At 39.4% G+C, this 17,510-nt stretch overlaps 1 pseudogene; it reads left to right on the forward strand.

Annotated features, from left to right (window-relative positions):
- The first annotated feature begins 14,587 nt into the window (after nucleotides 1–14,587).
- On the forward strand, nucleotides 14,588–15,402 carry LOC149035373 (uncharacterized; annotated as a pseudogene).
- The last annotated feature ends 2,108 nt before the right edge of the window (nucleotides 15,403–17,510 follow it).

A 17,510-nucleotide genomic window follows, 5' to 3' on the forward strand; every position in this document is an offset into this window, starting at 1 on the left:
ATCGGGTCATTCAGTTTCTTCCAGTAACAAACCTTCTGTATGTAAATACAGAAAAAACTGTAAAGAATGTTTAAAGACATTAGTTGGAAACAAAGAACAAGAAAGACACAAGTGCGGCTATGTTGAATGTCATTCCTGCAAAGAATATGTCGAAGCCGCTACTCATAAATGTTACATCCAAGTTCCGTTATCTCCAGAAGAAGAAGAAAGTCAAAAAAACAATGATGATGATGATGATGAGAAAAAAACACTATTAGTTTTCTTTGACATTGAAGCTATGCAAGATACTGGTAAGCATATACCAAACTTAGTAGTAGCTTCAACAAATGAAAGCGATGATTTAGTACATTTTAAAGGTAATCTATGTGTTCATGATTTTCTGGAGTGGTTAGACGAACTTACTGAAGATGACACTCGTAGTGTCACCGTCATAGCTCACAATTTTCAAGGTTATGATGCTTATCATGTGGTACACGAGTATCATCGTCAAGGGCGGATCGTGGGTCAAGTTAGAAACGGTGCTAAACTACTCCAGGTAACCATGGACAGCATTAAGTTTATTGACTCCCTGTCTTTTTTTCAAATGCCTTTATCAGCATTTCCAAAAACATTCGGATTGACAGAACTCAAAAAAGGGTTTTTTCCACATCTCTTTAATACACCCCCAAATCAAACTTATAGGGGTTCCATACCAGATAAAAGTTTTTTCATGCCAGAGTCTATGTCTGTGAGTAAGCGTTCTGAATTCGATCAGTGGTATTCGCAGCAGATTGCTGTAGATTACGATTTCCAAAAAGAACTTTTGGAATATTGTGAAAGTGATGTTCAACTACTAAAACAAGGGTGCATGAAATTTAAAGAAGTTTTTGAACCTCGTACTCTATTCGATCCATTTCATCACATGACAATTGCTTCTGCTTGTAATCGAGATTTAAGACAAAATCGTATGGAACCGAATACCATTGCCAATGAACCACTCCACGGTTGGCGAACCAATGTGAATCAATCTATCGTTGCTTTAGAATGGCTTCATTGGAAAGCCGATACGACATCTCGCGACATACAACATGCTCGTAATGTTGGTGAGTATCGCATACCGGGTACAAGATATCGTGTCGATGGGTACCATGATGCAACGCGAACCGTGTATGAGTTTCACGGTTGTTTTTGGCATGGGTGTCCAAAATGTTACAAAAACAAGTTTGAATGTCATCAACGACTAGATGGTCGAACGTTTGATGATGTCTACAAATGTACCCAACGTAAAATCGATTATTTTCGACAAAAAGGGTATACGGTCGTTGAAATGTGGGAATGTGAATGGGAACGTCTTAAATCAAAGCATCCAGACATTCAAAAATGTGTCAAAGATTATCGATTTATAGAACCTCTAAATCCTAGAGAAGCTTTTTGCGGCGGTCGTACCAATGCCATTCAACTATATCGTGCCGTCAAACCTGGTGAAAAAATCAGGTATTATGATTTCACATCACTGTATCCCTATGTAAACAAAAATTGCAAATATCCGGAAGGTCATCCGACCATCATTTCTCAACCAGATTCAACAGACATAGCAGATTACTTTGGTCTCGTAAAATGCGATATCTTACCACCTAAAGGATTGTATCATCCAGTTTTACCTTTACGACAGGGTGGTAAATTAACATTTCCTCTTTGTAGAAGCTGCGTAGAAACCGAGTTAGAAAAACCATTTCTAGAACGAAGTGCCACATGTAATCACAGTGAGGATCAAAGAATCCTTCAAGGTACCTGGTGTACACCCGAATTAGAAAAGGCTATAGAAATGGGTTACACCATAAAACGCATCTACGAAATTTGGCATTTTGAAAAGACCAGAAAAGGTTTATTTAGAGACTACGTAAATACGTGGTTAAAACTAAAAGAAGAAGCGAGCGGTTGGCCTAGCCACGTGCAAAATGATGAAACGTTGAAAGAGCAACATATCCGAGACTACGAGAGTCATGAAGGTATATGTTTAGAACGTGACAAGATCGAAAAAAATCCTGGGTTAAGAACGTTAGCCAAAATGATGCTTAACTCTATGTGGGGTAAATTCGGCCAACGAACCGATAAGACACAAGTACGAGAATTTAATGATACGCAAGAACTTCATAATTTCTTAGATAGTGAGAAAAATCACGTCACTCATGTTGGTGTTGCAGATAATGATGAAAGAGTTGAAGTACATTTCAAAGTATCTAGTGAAGATGAAATTAGTTCACCTAATTTAAACATTTTCATAGCTTGTTTCACCACATGTTGGGCCAGGTTGAAATTATACAATGCATTACAACTGTTAGGTGAACGCGTTCTTTATTTTGATACAGATTCTGTCATATTCGTTTCTGAACCAAATAGTGTTGATCCCCCTCTTGGTGATTATCTAGGAGATTTCAAAGATGAATTACCACAAGGTGATCATATTATTGAATTTGTATCGGGGGGTCCTAAAAATTATGCCTACAAAACTTTTAAAGGAAAGTGTGAATGTAAAGTTAGAGGGTTTACTTTAGATAGTACTGGTAGCCGTTATGTGAATTTTAATGTTTTGAAACAAAATGTAATCGATGACATATTAACACCAGAAGTAGAATCTAGATCTGTAGACGTTCCTATTCCTTTCAAAATTAATCGTAACCCTAAAAATTATACATTAAATACCACTGAAATGTTCAAGAAATATAAGCTTGTTTACAGTAAAAGAGTTGTAAATTGTTCTACATTCAACACATATCCGTATGGTTACCTGTAAACATGTAATTGTTTTATATTTTTGTAAACATTAATAGAGAATTTTGTTATTTATATGGTTGTTATGTTTATTTGCGTTGCTACGTTTTCTGTCTATAATCTTTGTTTATATATTTTACCCTGTTGCTATGGACCCTTGTTGCTACGTTTTCTGTCTATCCTAGCGTATAATACTACTCACCAAGTTGACCAAGATTATACAAACCTTTCACACCAGCTTTCAATGCCATTTCACTAAGACAATGGCTGTTTGCAACATCAAGAAAACCTGCCCCCAGCTTATGAGGACTCCTCTAGTTTCCCTGGTTGACAAACTTCGTTTTAGCAGCACCACAGGAAGCACAGGTGCATTTTAAAATCAGTCTGTTGTGTTTGGTCTTCTCATACTTTTGACTACCTGGAGCACAATCAGTTTGCTGTTTTTTTCTCACACCATAAGATTTTGTCACTCTATAATATGATTACATATTTTCATCAAAATTCTTCATTACGCTTTTATTCTTTTTGTTTCAAAACAGGAATTCATATGGTCCCAATCTCTTGAATAGATAGATAGTTTATTTATCCACATAACGCCTAGGAGCATTCCGCATACTCATTTACAATGCACACAAGCAATTACAAAATACTGAAAATAATGAAAATTAAAGAAGTACAAAAGACTATAAACAATCATGTGCAAGGTACAGTCACAAATTCCTATTATTGTGCTTAGCAATAAATAAACGGTACAAGGTTTAATCTGTCTATGATATTTCTAAAAGTATTCACATTACCAGCAATTCTAGCAGTGCATGGTAAAGTATTCCAAAGGTGGCTGGCTGTGGATGCAAAGGAACTAAGGCGCCACTTGCTAATAAAAGAATTTTGCTCAAGCTAAGTGCCTGAGCCTCTATGATTATAGCTGACCGTACGAAGATGAAGGAAATCTTTAATGTAACTAGGACCATTCCCATTGAACCTTTTAAAAAGTAGGATCAAAACATTAAAAAACCTTCTTTGTTCTTGTGTACGCATGTTAATTAATCTAAGAATGCTATCATACGAAGTGGACTTAGGTAAACCTAATAACGTTCTGATAATATAGTTATTTGCATCTTCTACTTTATTAGATAAAGATTCAGTTATTCCAATAAGTATTGGGCCACAATACATTAGACGAGGAGGAATAAAAGCCTTATATAATTGAATCATTACATACGTTGGAATAAAACGTCTTATTCTACATAAAGCGTTTGTCTTAGCATATGCCTTATTAAGCTGGGTTTTTAAATGCTCCTAAAAGGTCAGGTTCGAATCAATGATTACTCCTAGTACCTTTAGAGAGTCTTGTATTTCTAAAGGAGTATCACCTAGCCAATGTTCGTACTTGTAAGTATTTGTTCCAATGACAAAAGCTCGAGTTTTTACAGTAGTTATTGATAGATGGTTTACTGTAACCCATTCTTTGATAGTGTTCAGTTCCTTGTTGATGGTACAATTAAAACCAGGGGCGAGTGATCTGTGTATTATTCCGTTGTATCATCAGCATAGAAGCGGAGAGCCACAGTGGAGATGAAATCGTTCAAATCATTGATAAAAATATTGATTAGGAGGGGTCCAAGTAGAGATCCTTGAGGTACACCAGCTGTGATTGGTTTCCACTCAGAAAAAGCGTTGTCGAGTCGAACTCTTTGGTGACGACCAAGCAAATAAGACTTTATAAGATTAATGGCATCTGTGTCAAACCCATAATCTTTAAGCTTTGCTATAAGCAAATTATGGGAAATAGAGTTGAAGGCCTTGATAAGGTCGATGGCTATGGCAACAATACCCTTTCTGTCATTTCTGTGATTTTAATTAGAGCCATACAGCAAGAGTGACCCTTCAAAAAGCCAGACAGGTTGGAAGAAAAATGCGGAGATATGGCAGTGTATATCTGGTCAAACAAAACGTTCTCGTATACTTTGGATATAACTGCAAGGATAGAAATGGGACGATGATTTGACTTCTCATTCTCATGTGCTTTTTTATGAAGGGGTGTCACATTTCTTGATTTCCATACCAACAGACATGACTGGGTATTAATGAAGTCATTAATAACACGTGTAATTTCACAGGACAAAACTGGTGAGGACAAGCTGATAGCTCTTGATGAGATCTTCTCAATACCAACTGGCTTCTTGGGATTAAGATTGTCCGTATGAAATTTGAAGGCAAGGTTGTAATTTTTTATCTTGATACAATGAACACTTGGATGATCGTCAAATTCCTCTGAAGTGGAATCCTTAGAACCAGCAACATTGACAAAATAATCGTTCAAGGTCTCTGCGTTTTGTTGCAATATAAATACTTGTTAATAAGTGTATATTGTCCCAACCGTAAGATATGCAGAAATGCTACCAAGTACACAAACTCGTGAGTTTAGTTCTAGATAGGATTATTACTTTGATTAGTGTGTGTATGAATAAGACTTTTGCAGAACCAAGTAGTTAACAGCAACATGTTTTGAGTCAGTTATTAAAACATTATTTTCCATCAAATTGACTTTATTCCTTGCGTCAGATTTACAGTTGGACATTAAAGGTTTCATCTTTTCCAGAATTCACCAGGATTCTTAGTGTTTGTAGAGGCCATAAAGAAAAAGGCTTTCAATTCCTTGCGTTTAAGAGATCTAACTTTTTCCTATTGTTTATGATAAGACTGCCAGGAGTCTGACAGTGACTTTTTTCTTGTACTGCTTAAAAAGGCGATTCTGTGGAGATATTTCACACGTTATTTCATTTGTTATCCATGGCAGTTTCTCTGACCTTATTTGTTTCTTCTTCAAAGGGCATGCAACGTGAGTAAATCATTAAAAAGTTTCGACCAGTGTTCTCAGATGTCATGGGAATCTTCATAGAGATAGGTGGCATACCAAAGAACGTTTCGTAAAGCAGCAATGAAATCCTCCTCTTTGTAATGTTTGAAGCTACGATATTCAATATTGCGAGGTTTAGGTCTTGTTAATTTGCATTTTCTGATAGTGTAAATGAGATCGTGATCACCAATCCCAAGAGAAAGGGTATCACTTGTTGGAAAACTTTCCACATGACTGGATAGAATGACATCATTAAAGTTTTGGATTTTTCAGTCACTCAAGTTGGCTCAGTAATAAGGTTAACAAAAGAAAACTTTCGGCAGAAATCAACTAGTGTTTTGTTGGGTTTCCTTCCTTTCATCTCATTCTGGTACATGTCCAAGCTGAAGTCTCCCACCAGGAGAATTTCATTCTTTAATTTGTAGGTCTCTTCAGTAACCAAAGAAAGAGATTTTAAGAAGTCAGAAATCTTACATTTACTCAGAGATCTGTAGCAAGCGAGTACAATAAATCGGGAGTTGTTGGATTCCTTTAAATCCAGACATAGACACTCCAGGTAGCTTGGTTCAAATTTATTTCTTCTGTGAGCAGAAGACATAAAGTCATCACGTACGTATGCTACAACGCCAGTGCCATCTTTTTTACGGTCATGTCACAATCTGCAAAAACTAGGATGTTTAAGTTCAATCTCATATGGTATTATCAGTTTTAGTCTCACTAATAAATAACATGTCAAATAATTTGCAGTTAAGAATTTGTTTAACTTCATCAGGTTTGTTGCGTAGACCATTGATGTTAATGTGGGCCAGTTTAAGGTTGTATTTATAGTAGCTGTTTATATTTGGTTCACACCATTTGATGGAGTCTTCCCCGGCTTCTCTGCCAGTATTCGACTGATCAGTGTACTCATCTTCGCTCCGAGAGTCAATCAGATTATCGATAAAGGAGCTGTTAACAAAGGTAAAATATCAAAGAAACATGTGTTACAGGTCCAATCGAATAATCGAATAATTTGGGATCGATCACGTTCTCTTTTACAATCAAACTACAGTGATTTTTTGTCACAGGAGGATAGAGTATCACATGAGAACAGTTTAATCTCAGTTTCTGGGGTACATCAGAATAAGATTGAATGAGATAGATTGGTGAAAAATCATGATGTTGTCTTCCATCTTTGAAATGACATGCTATCTTTGATTGGATTTTATCTAGTGCACTGACAAGATCATCAAAAACAACTATTTTTCTGTTTCCTTTAGGGTATTCACATGTGTCCATGATGTCATCTTGTCCTTTTATTTCCATAACATAATAACCAACTTTGTCAGATATCTGACTCATTATTTTACTCAGAGTTTTACTTTTGGCTTAATGTCCATTGTGTGTGTACAAATACATTTTATCAAAATAAACAAGTGGCTTACTTAACATATGCATCACAGTATTTGTCTTCCCACAAACTGATTGCTTGCAAACAAAATGCGTTACTCTTCATTCAAAAACTTATTCAAATATCTATTTTTACTTTGTTTGTTGTCACATTGTCATTGTCATGGTTGGGAATCTTCAAATTATATGGGTATATTAAAATATCTGCTTTTTGACAGATATCTTAAGGAATAACTGTCATTTAACATTTCGTTATGTAATCCTATTATATATGGACATAAACAGACGGAGAGAGAATGCTGAAAGGCGTACAAAAGCTGATTTTCTGAGACATAATATATCAAAAGGAATTCAGGATTACCGTGATGGAAGAGATATGTATCAATAGAAACCAGAGCAACACTCAAACCAGTTATCGACACACAAAAAGAGGTAAAAGAGACTATTAATAAGAAACAGGATTAGCTAATTGAAAAACTACAGGAAAACCAACAAAAATTATTAATTCACTTGATGTACTTTCTGACATAATATCTCGACATAATGTCTCAACAAGGGTCTCATTAGGGGTCAATTTATAGAGTTAATAGATGGTTATCAGACTTACCGTCATGTTTGGTTCCATTGGACACTATTGAAGAGAGTGATGGTGATGATGAAGATGAAGATGAAAATACAAATGATGACATTTTTACAAAGAATGACAAAGAAGTAAAAAAATACGCTTTTGATCCGACTTTGAAAATACATCAATTCAGAAAGAAATCAGATCCAAAAATAAGCTACTTGAGTGAAAGAAGAAAGACTAAAGACAAGATTTTAAAAGATGTTTTAAAAAAGCAAAATCAGGTGAGGGACTTGTTACAATATGTACGTGATTACATGCGCCATCAATGTCTAACTAGACTGAGATCGAGTTACATCTGTATTGTCTTACAACGCTGTATGCTACTGAATGGTTGATAAAAACGGATCTTGAAACATGGTGGCAGCGAAATAGGATAACGAATCCTCCGCCTACCACTTACGGAGTCGAAAACAGTTGAAATCATCTTGGTGTAGTAATGTCCGACTCAGAAACGGCGCCTGAAGCGCCACCACCTGGCTCTTCGCAACAGACCCTAACACAACTGGGAGTTGTGCAACACCCGCCTTTTGGCGCGATGGCCGGGATAATGCCTCCTGGAAAACTAGTTACGACTGGGAATGTGGTGGACAACTGGAAAGTATGGAAACAAATGTGGGGCAACTACATGGTCATTGCTCAACTCGAGCTGAAACCGCCGGTGTACAAAGTTGCATTGTTTCTCCACTGTATCGGTGTTGATGCGTTAAAGATTTTTAACGGCTTCCAATTCGACACTCCAGATGATAGACATGATCTGGCAAAGATAATACAAAAGTTCGACGAATTCACCATCGGCGAACTGAACGAAACCTTTGAAAGGTACACTTTCAACTCCAGAACTCAACAGGAAAACGAAAGCATTGATGCTTATGTCACCGCCCTTCGCACACTAGCGAAAACATGCAATTTTTGTGACTGCATGCGTGATTCCATCATTCGCGACAGGATCGTCCTGGGCATTCAAGATCACCGCACTCGCAAACGGCTTCTACAAGAACGGAGTCTCACCCTGGCGAAGTGTATCGATCTTTGCAAGAGTTCTGAGGCAACAAATTTGCAATTGAAAACGATCTCGGCCGCCCAGAACGAAGATGTTCACGCTGTGCAAGATAAACACCCGCCTTCCAGCCACCGTGATGACAAGTCTAGGAAAAGCCGCGCGGGGAAGACGAAGACCTGTAAATTTTGTGGCAAAGCACATCCTTTCGAAAAAGGAAAGTGTCCAGCGTGGGGCGCAAAATGTACGAAGTGCGGTGGCAGAAATCACTTCGCAACAACCTGCACTACTCCGACCAGAAAAGTGTACAACTTGAGAGATGAATCCTCCGATGACAGCGACATGGAGTACATTACAAGCATTGTTGCACGACCGGACATGATACACGCTGTTACACAAGAACATGATTACCCAAGAGTAATCTACACTGAGATGCTTGTGGGTAAGGCAGAAGTGAAATTTCAAGTAGACAGCGGCGCCTTGGTGAATGTCATTTCCGCCGATCTTGTGGCTGATAAGAAGCTTGAGCCCACCACAAAGACACTACAAATGTGGAACGACACAACACTAAAGCCACTGGGTTCCTGTCGATTACTTCTCCACAATCCAAAGAATAAGAAGAAGTTCTCGGTGGAATTCCTTGTCGTTGATAGACAACTGACCCCACTCATTGGAGCAAAGGCAGCTCAACAGATGGGCCTAATTACTGTCAACACTCAAAACTTCACGATCGCAAAACCACCTGAACGATCAAGGGCAAAGGTTAAGAGCGTGCAGACGGCTGACGAAATAGTAGCGGCCTACCCAGAGGTGTTCCAAAGAGAGCTAGGAGCACTACCAGGAACAGTTCACCTTGAAGTCGAACAAGGCGCAACTCCCGTCGTCGCACCTCCACGCCGTGTCCCAACGTCACTCAAAGAGAAACTGAGGAAAGAACTGGATCGACTACAGCAATTGGAGGTCATAGCTCCAATCGATGAACCCACTCCATGGGTTAGCAGTCTTGCCGTGGCTGTGAAGAAATCTGGAGCGCTGAGAATCTGTATCGACCCCAGGCCACTTAACACCGCCCTGAAGAGAGAAAGATATCAACTTCCTGTACTTGAGGACATACTCCCGGAGCTCTCAAAAGCAAAAGTATTCTCGACAGTTGACCTCAAGTCGGGATACTGGCACTGTGTCCTTGCCCCTGAGTCCAGCGTACTCACGACCTTCGCAACACCCTGCGGAAGGTACAGATGGATTCGTTTGCCCTTCGGTCTCTCCGCCTCGTCCGAGATTTTCCAGAAGCATTTAACTCACGCATTGGAAAGCTTACCTGGTATTCTGTGCATCGCGGACGACATCCTCATTTATGGCACTGGAGAGACCGATGAAGAAGCCACTGCAAACCACGACAGGAGTCTCCGAGATCTCCTACAAAGGTGCAAGAACCGCGGCATTGTCCTTAACCCAGACAAGATGAAGCTCAGGATGAGCGAGGTAAATTTCATGGGGCATCTCCTGACGAACAAGGGCCTGAAGCCTGATCCTGCCAAAGTAGAGGCGATCACAAAATTGCCGAAACCACAAGATGTGGAGGGCGTTCAGCGCCTCAACGGATTTATCAATTATCTAGCCAAGTTCCTTCCGAAACTGTCTGAAGTCATGGAACCGATTCGTCGCCTGACTCGGAAGGACGCTCCATGGAACTGGTCTTCAGAACAAGACCAGGCGTTTGAAAATGTGCAGAGGCTAGTAACAGAAGCGCCTGTTCTACGTTACTATGACCCTTCCCTAGACCTCACCATACAGTGTGATGCGAGCCAGAGTGGCCTTGGTGCAGCATTACTTCAGAACGGCAAGCCTATAGAGTACGCAAGTCGCTCCCTTACCGACACAGAAACCCGGTATGCTCAAATAGAGAAAGAGATGCTGGCGATTGTCTTCTCTCTTGAGCGTTTCAACCAGTATACATTTGGTCGACATGTACACATCGAAAGTGATCACAAGCCACTGGAGACGATTCTACAGAAACCACTCGCTCGAGCGCCTCGACGCCTCCAGTTAATGATGATGAGGTTACAGAAATACGATTTCACTGTGCACTATGAGCGTGGCGAGAACATGCATTTGGCTGACATGCTGTCAAGGGCTTACCTGCCCTACAACGGAAAAGAAGTAGATGACTTCGAATCAGTCAACATGGTCCGTTATCTACCCATATCTGACCAACGTTTAGACGAAATAAGAGCGGAGACCCGGAAGGACCAGTGTCTGCGAGAGCTGTCAGATACTATTCTCGTAGGATGGCCTGAGAAGAAGGAGCATGCTCCAGCACTGATACACCCTTACTTCAGTATGCGCGACGAACTGACCGTACAAGATGGGCTGATTTTCAAAGGAAATTCCGTTGTGATACCAAAGAGCCTTCGCGCAGATATGAAGCTGAAGATTCACTCGTCCCACCTTGGAATAGAGGCGTGTCTGAGGCGTGCCCGTGAATGTATCTACTGGCCAGGCATGTCTGCAGAAATGAAGCACCACATCTCCGCCTGTGAAATATGTAGAGAACTCGACAGCACCACGCACCCAAAGGAGACACTAATGTCCCACGAGGCCCCATCCCGTCCTTGGGAGAAGATCGCCACAGACATCTTTACTCTTGATGGCAAAGACTACCTGGTCACCATCGACTACTATAGCAATTTCTGGGAGGTGGACAGGTTGCCGAACACTAAAGCCAGCACCACCATTCTGAAGCTAAAGAGTCACTTTGCTCGCTACGGTATACCTGATCAAGTGATCAGTGACAATGGACCACAGTTTACAAGTGACGAATTCGCTGAATTCTCCAGAAAATGGGATTTTGAGCACCTTACCAGTAGCCCTGGAAATAGCAAAGCCAATGGCAAGGCCGAGTCTGGGGTGAAGACAGTCAAGCGCATTCTGAAGAAATCAATCAGGGCTGGAACCGACCCATACCTCGCCGTACTCGACTATAGAAACACGCCGACACAAGGGACGACGACCAGCCCAGCACAACGCCTGATGAGCCGAAGGACCAAAACACTCCTTCCTACCACTCAAAGCCTACTACTACCCAGGACCATAAACCTGGAAGTGGAAAAGAAAGAGCTGCGACAGCGCCAGCAGGCCCAAGCAAAGTACTACAACCGGTCCGCAAAGGATTTACCCAGTTTGTCTGAAGGCGATGTTGTTAGAATGAAGCCATTCAAACTTGGAGATAACTCTTGGCGCAAGGCCAAAGTCACTGCAAGACTCGACGAGCGATCATACACCGTTGAGACGGACAACAGAGCAGTCTACCGCAGAAACCGACAGCACCTGCGGAAAACGTCTGAACCACCAGTTGAACCCACCATCACAGCGCCAGAACCGGATATGGCCAGCACAGATGAACAGGCGACCACAACCGCAGCCTCTACCCCTGACCAGAGCAATGCTCCTCACGAGCCACACGCTGAAGAGGTGACTGTTCCGGAACAATGTCGGAGGTCAGAGCGAGTCAGGAGGAGCCCAGCATACCTCAAGGACTATATCCGTGACTAGACTCGTGACTTTAAATCCTTCTTCGCGGTTATCATAGGGTTCAGTGTTCTCGTTTACCAATCCTCTCATGTCGAACTCACCAGCTGATAGATTTTGTCCTATGGCATTGATTCTGAACTGAACTGACATTGACACTTTTATTGGTTAATTTTTTTTTCTTTCTTTCTTTTTCTCTTTTTTCCAAGCTTTTCTTCACCAAAAAAAAAAAAAAAAAAAAAAAAAGGGAGGATGTTACAATATGTACGTGATTACATGCGCCATCAATGTCTAACTAGACTGAGATCGAGTTACATCTGTATTGTCTTACAACGCTGTATGCTACTGAATGGTTGATAAAAACGGATCTTGAAACAGGACTCAGAAAATACAAGCAACCAAAACGAAATGTATACAAGATCAACAATGGTCGGTAGGGTGGTCTTTTAATCAATGTGCCCCAGTTGATGAATGAGATGATTGTGGAAGCTCACAAAGGGGGAAAGGTCGTGTTTAAAGCCCATGGTGACAAGAGTTTCATTGAGTTGTTTCAATCCAAAGAAGAGATATTCGAGCAAAGCCATTCAAATATTCAATGATCTGCATATGCTGTCAGGCATACCAAAACACACAAAGATGTCACTACAAAGGCAGCTACAGAAGCCATTGAAAAAGTTCCAAAACATGTTCGGAGCAAAACAGGCCAGCTAATCAGAGAGAAAATTTATGACAAACTCGATAACTCCCAAGCCATTAAAACACCAGAGACAGGACACAAGAGATGTTAAACAGCACAAACAAGGCACTGGTTTTCATATCAGTCCACAAGAGGATAAAGGAGAGGAAATCATCAAATTTTTGCACACACAAACAGAGAACAAGAAAATTACAATCAAAAGAGCCTGTGAATATGACCCAAAATAAACATTTTCTGCTGTCACAAGACTGTCACAATGCCTGCAAATGGTCAATCTCAGAAAAAAAAATGGCTACAAGTTTGTTGTTGATTCCAGCAATGAATCTCTTCCATTTGATTGGTATAATGTATATTTCGAATTGGACTTCCAGATCACAGAAACAACAGATAACACCAATTATGCAGCAGAGAATGCAGTGGCAGTTGTAAACGGGGCTTTTCCTCTTATCAATCAACTCAAAGTGGATTTCAATGGTGCGAATGTGTTAGACACTCCTGGTATCAATCATGCCTTCAATGTCAAAAATTTGACTGAGTTTTCCAAAGACTATAGCGAGAGAGGTGGGCCTTGTCTTTTCACAGTGTAGAGACAACTATCCATACGGATTTTACTCACTATACAATGAGACGAGTTGAACACGTTTGTAATGATGCAGATGATGTTATGAAGCTCGTGATGTTGTTCATGGTGTTAATGCAAATTACAATAACAAATTTGCTAAGAGAAAGGTGTCTCTCTCTACTGGTGCTGAAGCAAGTAATAATGTGATCTTACCGCTTCATAGATTTTATTTTTTCAATTCTTTTTTCGATCAAATAGCACCAAACGGTGAAGTAAGTTTTGATATGAATTTCGAATCGGATGCTAATGTGCTTTTTACAGCAGCTGGTCTTGATGTGGGCAGATTCGTTTTTTTTGCCTAAAATGATTTTCAACGCACTGAGTGAACAGATTTCTCTTGATCAGTATTTGAAACCTCATATCTCAAAGAAAGAATCAAGATTTCACTAAGCACACGGCAAAGACAGAGAAGTTTTAAGCTTACAAGCAGCATCAGAAAACCAGGACGTGTATCCATTTGGGCTCGAAATTATGATAAATTGAATGATGAAGAAAAAAACATGTTTCTGTTCAATCCTTACAACACTGCTAATGGTCGAACAATCACACCTGCTCAACTTGAAATGTCAAATAGTGTCCTTCATCCACACGAAAGAATTAATCTAAAAGTTGAAGTAGCGAAAACATACAGAACATTGATATCGTATACAAAAGGATTCAATGTTTATCTCTCAGAACCTACCGTCAGTTTGAAGTCTTTTCAGGATCCGTATGGAATTTTGTATTTCAATTTGACAAAACAAAAAGAGAAACTTAAAAAGAGGATCAGCCAAACTTGAACTCTGTCTGGTGGTTCAAATGCTGGATTTAGTCTGTATGCTCTTACTTTGCATGAGGGAGAAATCAGTTTTGAGGTTATGAGTGGAAAATAGTATACTGACAATTGAGTCTGCAAAATAAATAAATAAATACAGTAAATATTTTTTCGGCACTAGATACCACAAGGCCTGGGCCTTAGGCCCAAGCATCATGGCTAATGATGCAGTGGTGTATATAAGTGGGAGTATAGCACATGATGTCCATCTAGGCTTCAGAACCAACCTTGCACCTTTGGCTGATGCCAAATTAAGTGGTTTTTAAGTGGTTTTTTCTGGTCATTTCTTCTCGCTGTTGCCATGCCAATCGAGGGAGAAGAAATGAAAGCTCTAATCAAGGCTAACAATGACAATCTTCTCAATTCTTTCGAAGGCCTCTTAGAGCAGATCATTTCTCAGATCAAACGGTCAAACAAAGAATAGGCGGAAAGCCAGATGAAAGAGATGGATTGCCTCAAATTCAACAAATGTCGTTAGTTTAAGAAAAAGGCAAACAAGGAGCGATTCAGGTTTAACCAGAGGCTTAGCAAGACGCTTGACCACACCAAATCCGCCACAGAAAATTCACAGCTTGAGAAGGTCAAAACGAGCCTAGAAGAAGGTGCTACATTCATTTCTAAGCGACAGAAACACACTTTTCTGGCCAACAAGTCAGACTACAGATGGGCTAAGGTCCTTGAATATAAGCTACTGTGTCAAGCCAACCACGGGCTATTCCCGCACTTGTGCCTGGTTTTTCGCCTCGACCTTAACCTGGGACATATTTTGCGTGTGGTAAATCCGGCCACTGGTGTGTATCCTGTCTAACAACTGCCCAGCAAAATACATCAACAAAAAGACTAGAGGACCGCCACAAATCAGGTGTAGTTCTTTCCTCTGTTAGCATTGAAGTCAGCAGTTTGTCTTTGCAACCGCAATTGGACAGTGCTACTGACTTGGATCCTAGCGTTGCTGCTTGTGCTGATTCTTTCATGTTAGATCTGTTCAAAGATTCAGACTCTCTTGCAGTTGATTTAACTTATTCATCTATATGTGGAAGACTTAGAAAAATTGTGGATTTTTGGTGTTCTTTTGAAGTTTTGCAATTCATCTTGAAAGCTATTGTGCAGGGTTAAAAAATTCCCTTCTTTAAAGTTACAACACCTTTTGTTAAGAGAAACAACACTTCTACTCGTGAGGATAGTGATTTTGTTTCGCAAGCTGTCAGTGATTTACTTTGTTTGGACCTTATTGAAGAACTTGCTTGTAAGCCCGGTATCATTAACACACTTTCAATTTCTACCTGTAGTTCAGGACAGCAAAGGCTCATTTTGGATCTTTGACAACCAGTTTACATACAGGCAGAAGTTTAAATTGAAAGATCTGGGCGTCGCTACACAGTTATTTGATTGTTATTATTACCTGTTTAAATTTGACTTTAAGTCTGGTTATCACCACATTGATATTTTCCCAGGCCACAGAAAATTTCTCACTTTTGTTTGGGATTTTGGCAACTGGATTTCCAATATATTTTCAGTTCTGTGTGATCCCTTTCGAGCTCTCTTCAGCTATGCATATTTTTACATCAATCTTGAGGCCATTACAGAAATTGTGGAGGGGCCAGGGCATCCTTAAAGCTATTTTCCTGATGATGGTTTGGGAGGGGCAACAGATTTTGTCTCTGCTAAAGTTAACAGTTTTAGTTGTCCGTTCAGATTTGCTCAAGTCCAGATTTTTTCCTAATGAGGAAAAGTCCCTTGAGGAGCCTGTCCAAGTTATCACCTGATCGGGGTGTGATTCTCGACACTATTAATGGGACTATAAAAGCAACTGACGAATGCATTGAAAAGTTAAACGCTGGTGTGATTCTTCTGGTTTGAAAATTGATATAAATAATGCACGGCATGCTGATAATAAGCCAATAACTCATTTAAGAAGAGGTCAAAATGATGATGATGCTGTTATGTTATCACAGATGACTGACATAACTATCAAAAAAGTCGTAATGGATAACCTGCTTCCACAGACAATTAAGCAACTAATCCCACATCATCATTCAGCAGATTACAGGAATCAAGACTTTGTTAACAGTTTGTTGACAGTAAAGCCGTCACTCTTGATCCATCAAAAGGTCTCAACATGAAGGGAAATAAGCCAGATAATCTTGCTGACCCAGCAAATGCAACAGACAGTTCCAACAAACAGTTTTTAATATAAAAACAAGTAATTTTTTTAAATTGATGTTTCAAGAATAACGACTGGTGATTTCAATATGATTACAAGAAGTATAATCAATCTCAAAGAGGCACAACCACATAAAAGCACTCTTGCTGCTAACAATAATTTTCTCAATATGACAGTCTGACAATAATGCAATCATCAAGGCCTATTATGAGAAGTATGTTGATGACAGATTAAATCATTCTGAGTCAAATACAAGTGAGAAAAAACACACTTCAATATCTCATGAGAAACCCTTTTTCTGAATTCAGTGATGAAGATGTGACTGGTATCCTGATTACCAATAAAGATTTTCACGAAGTCAAAACCAAAACATATGAGATGAATCTTCATCTTGACTCAAACAAAAGGTATTACAGCAGTTGCATAGGTCTTAATAGGTACCCTTTTGCAACCGGTAAATATACTGTCTTTTTTTAACTGTATTTTCCTTATCAATTGACATTTCATCAGTCTAGATATCTGCTACTAGTAGTATAGAGGTAGTATTAAGAACATTGGCTAAGACGTTTAGTGATCAATGCTGATGTATAATTCATTTTCATAAATACAATAATGTGACTTCCAATTATCTCATAATTGAAATGATTTTGAAAAATAAATCTGTCATCAGTTATACACAAGATTTACAAGTTTATGTCATAACGTATGGTGTTATAAGGTATCACAATGATGTCTCAAATGTTTGGAATAAGATACCACAGTGTCATCAATTTCAATGACAAGATGAAAATGGATGTAGTTGATCTTGTCAGCTATCAAAATTCTGTGTCTAAAAAGATACATGATGCTGATAGAAATAGATTTTATAACTCTATTACAAATTGAAACAAATACTATTATAACAATGAAAAAACTGTTAAACTTAGAGACTTATCTCATGCAAATACAGTAATGTCAGATGCATCACATTTCCGTTTTTTAAGAGAGGTGAATTGATTTTCAAAGAAACAGGTGTTTTATCAGATTTTTTTTTTAAAGATGGCCCCAGGGCATCTGCAAC

The sequence above is a fragment of the Pocillopora damicornis genome, chromosome 13, assembly GCF_964200805.1.
Source record: "Pocillopora damicornis chromosome 13, jaPocDami1.2, whole genome shotgun sequence".
In the NCBI taxonomy this organism is placed as follows: domain Eukaryota; kingdom Metazoa; phylum Cnidaria; class Anthozoa; order Scleractinia; family Pocilloporidae; genus Pocillopora; species Pocillopora damicornis.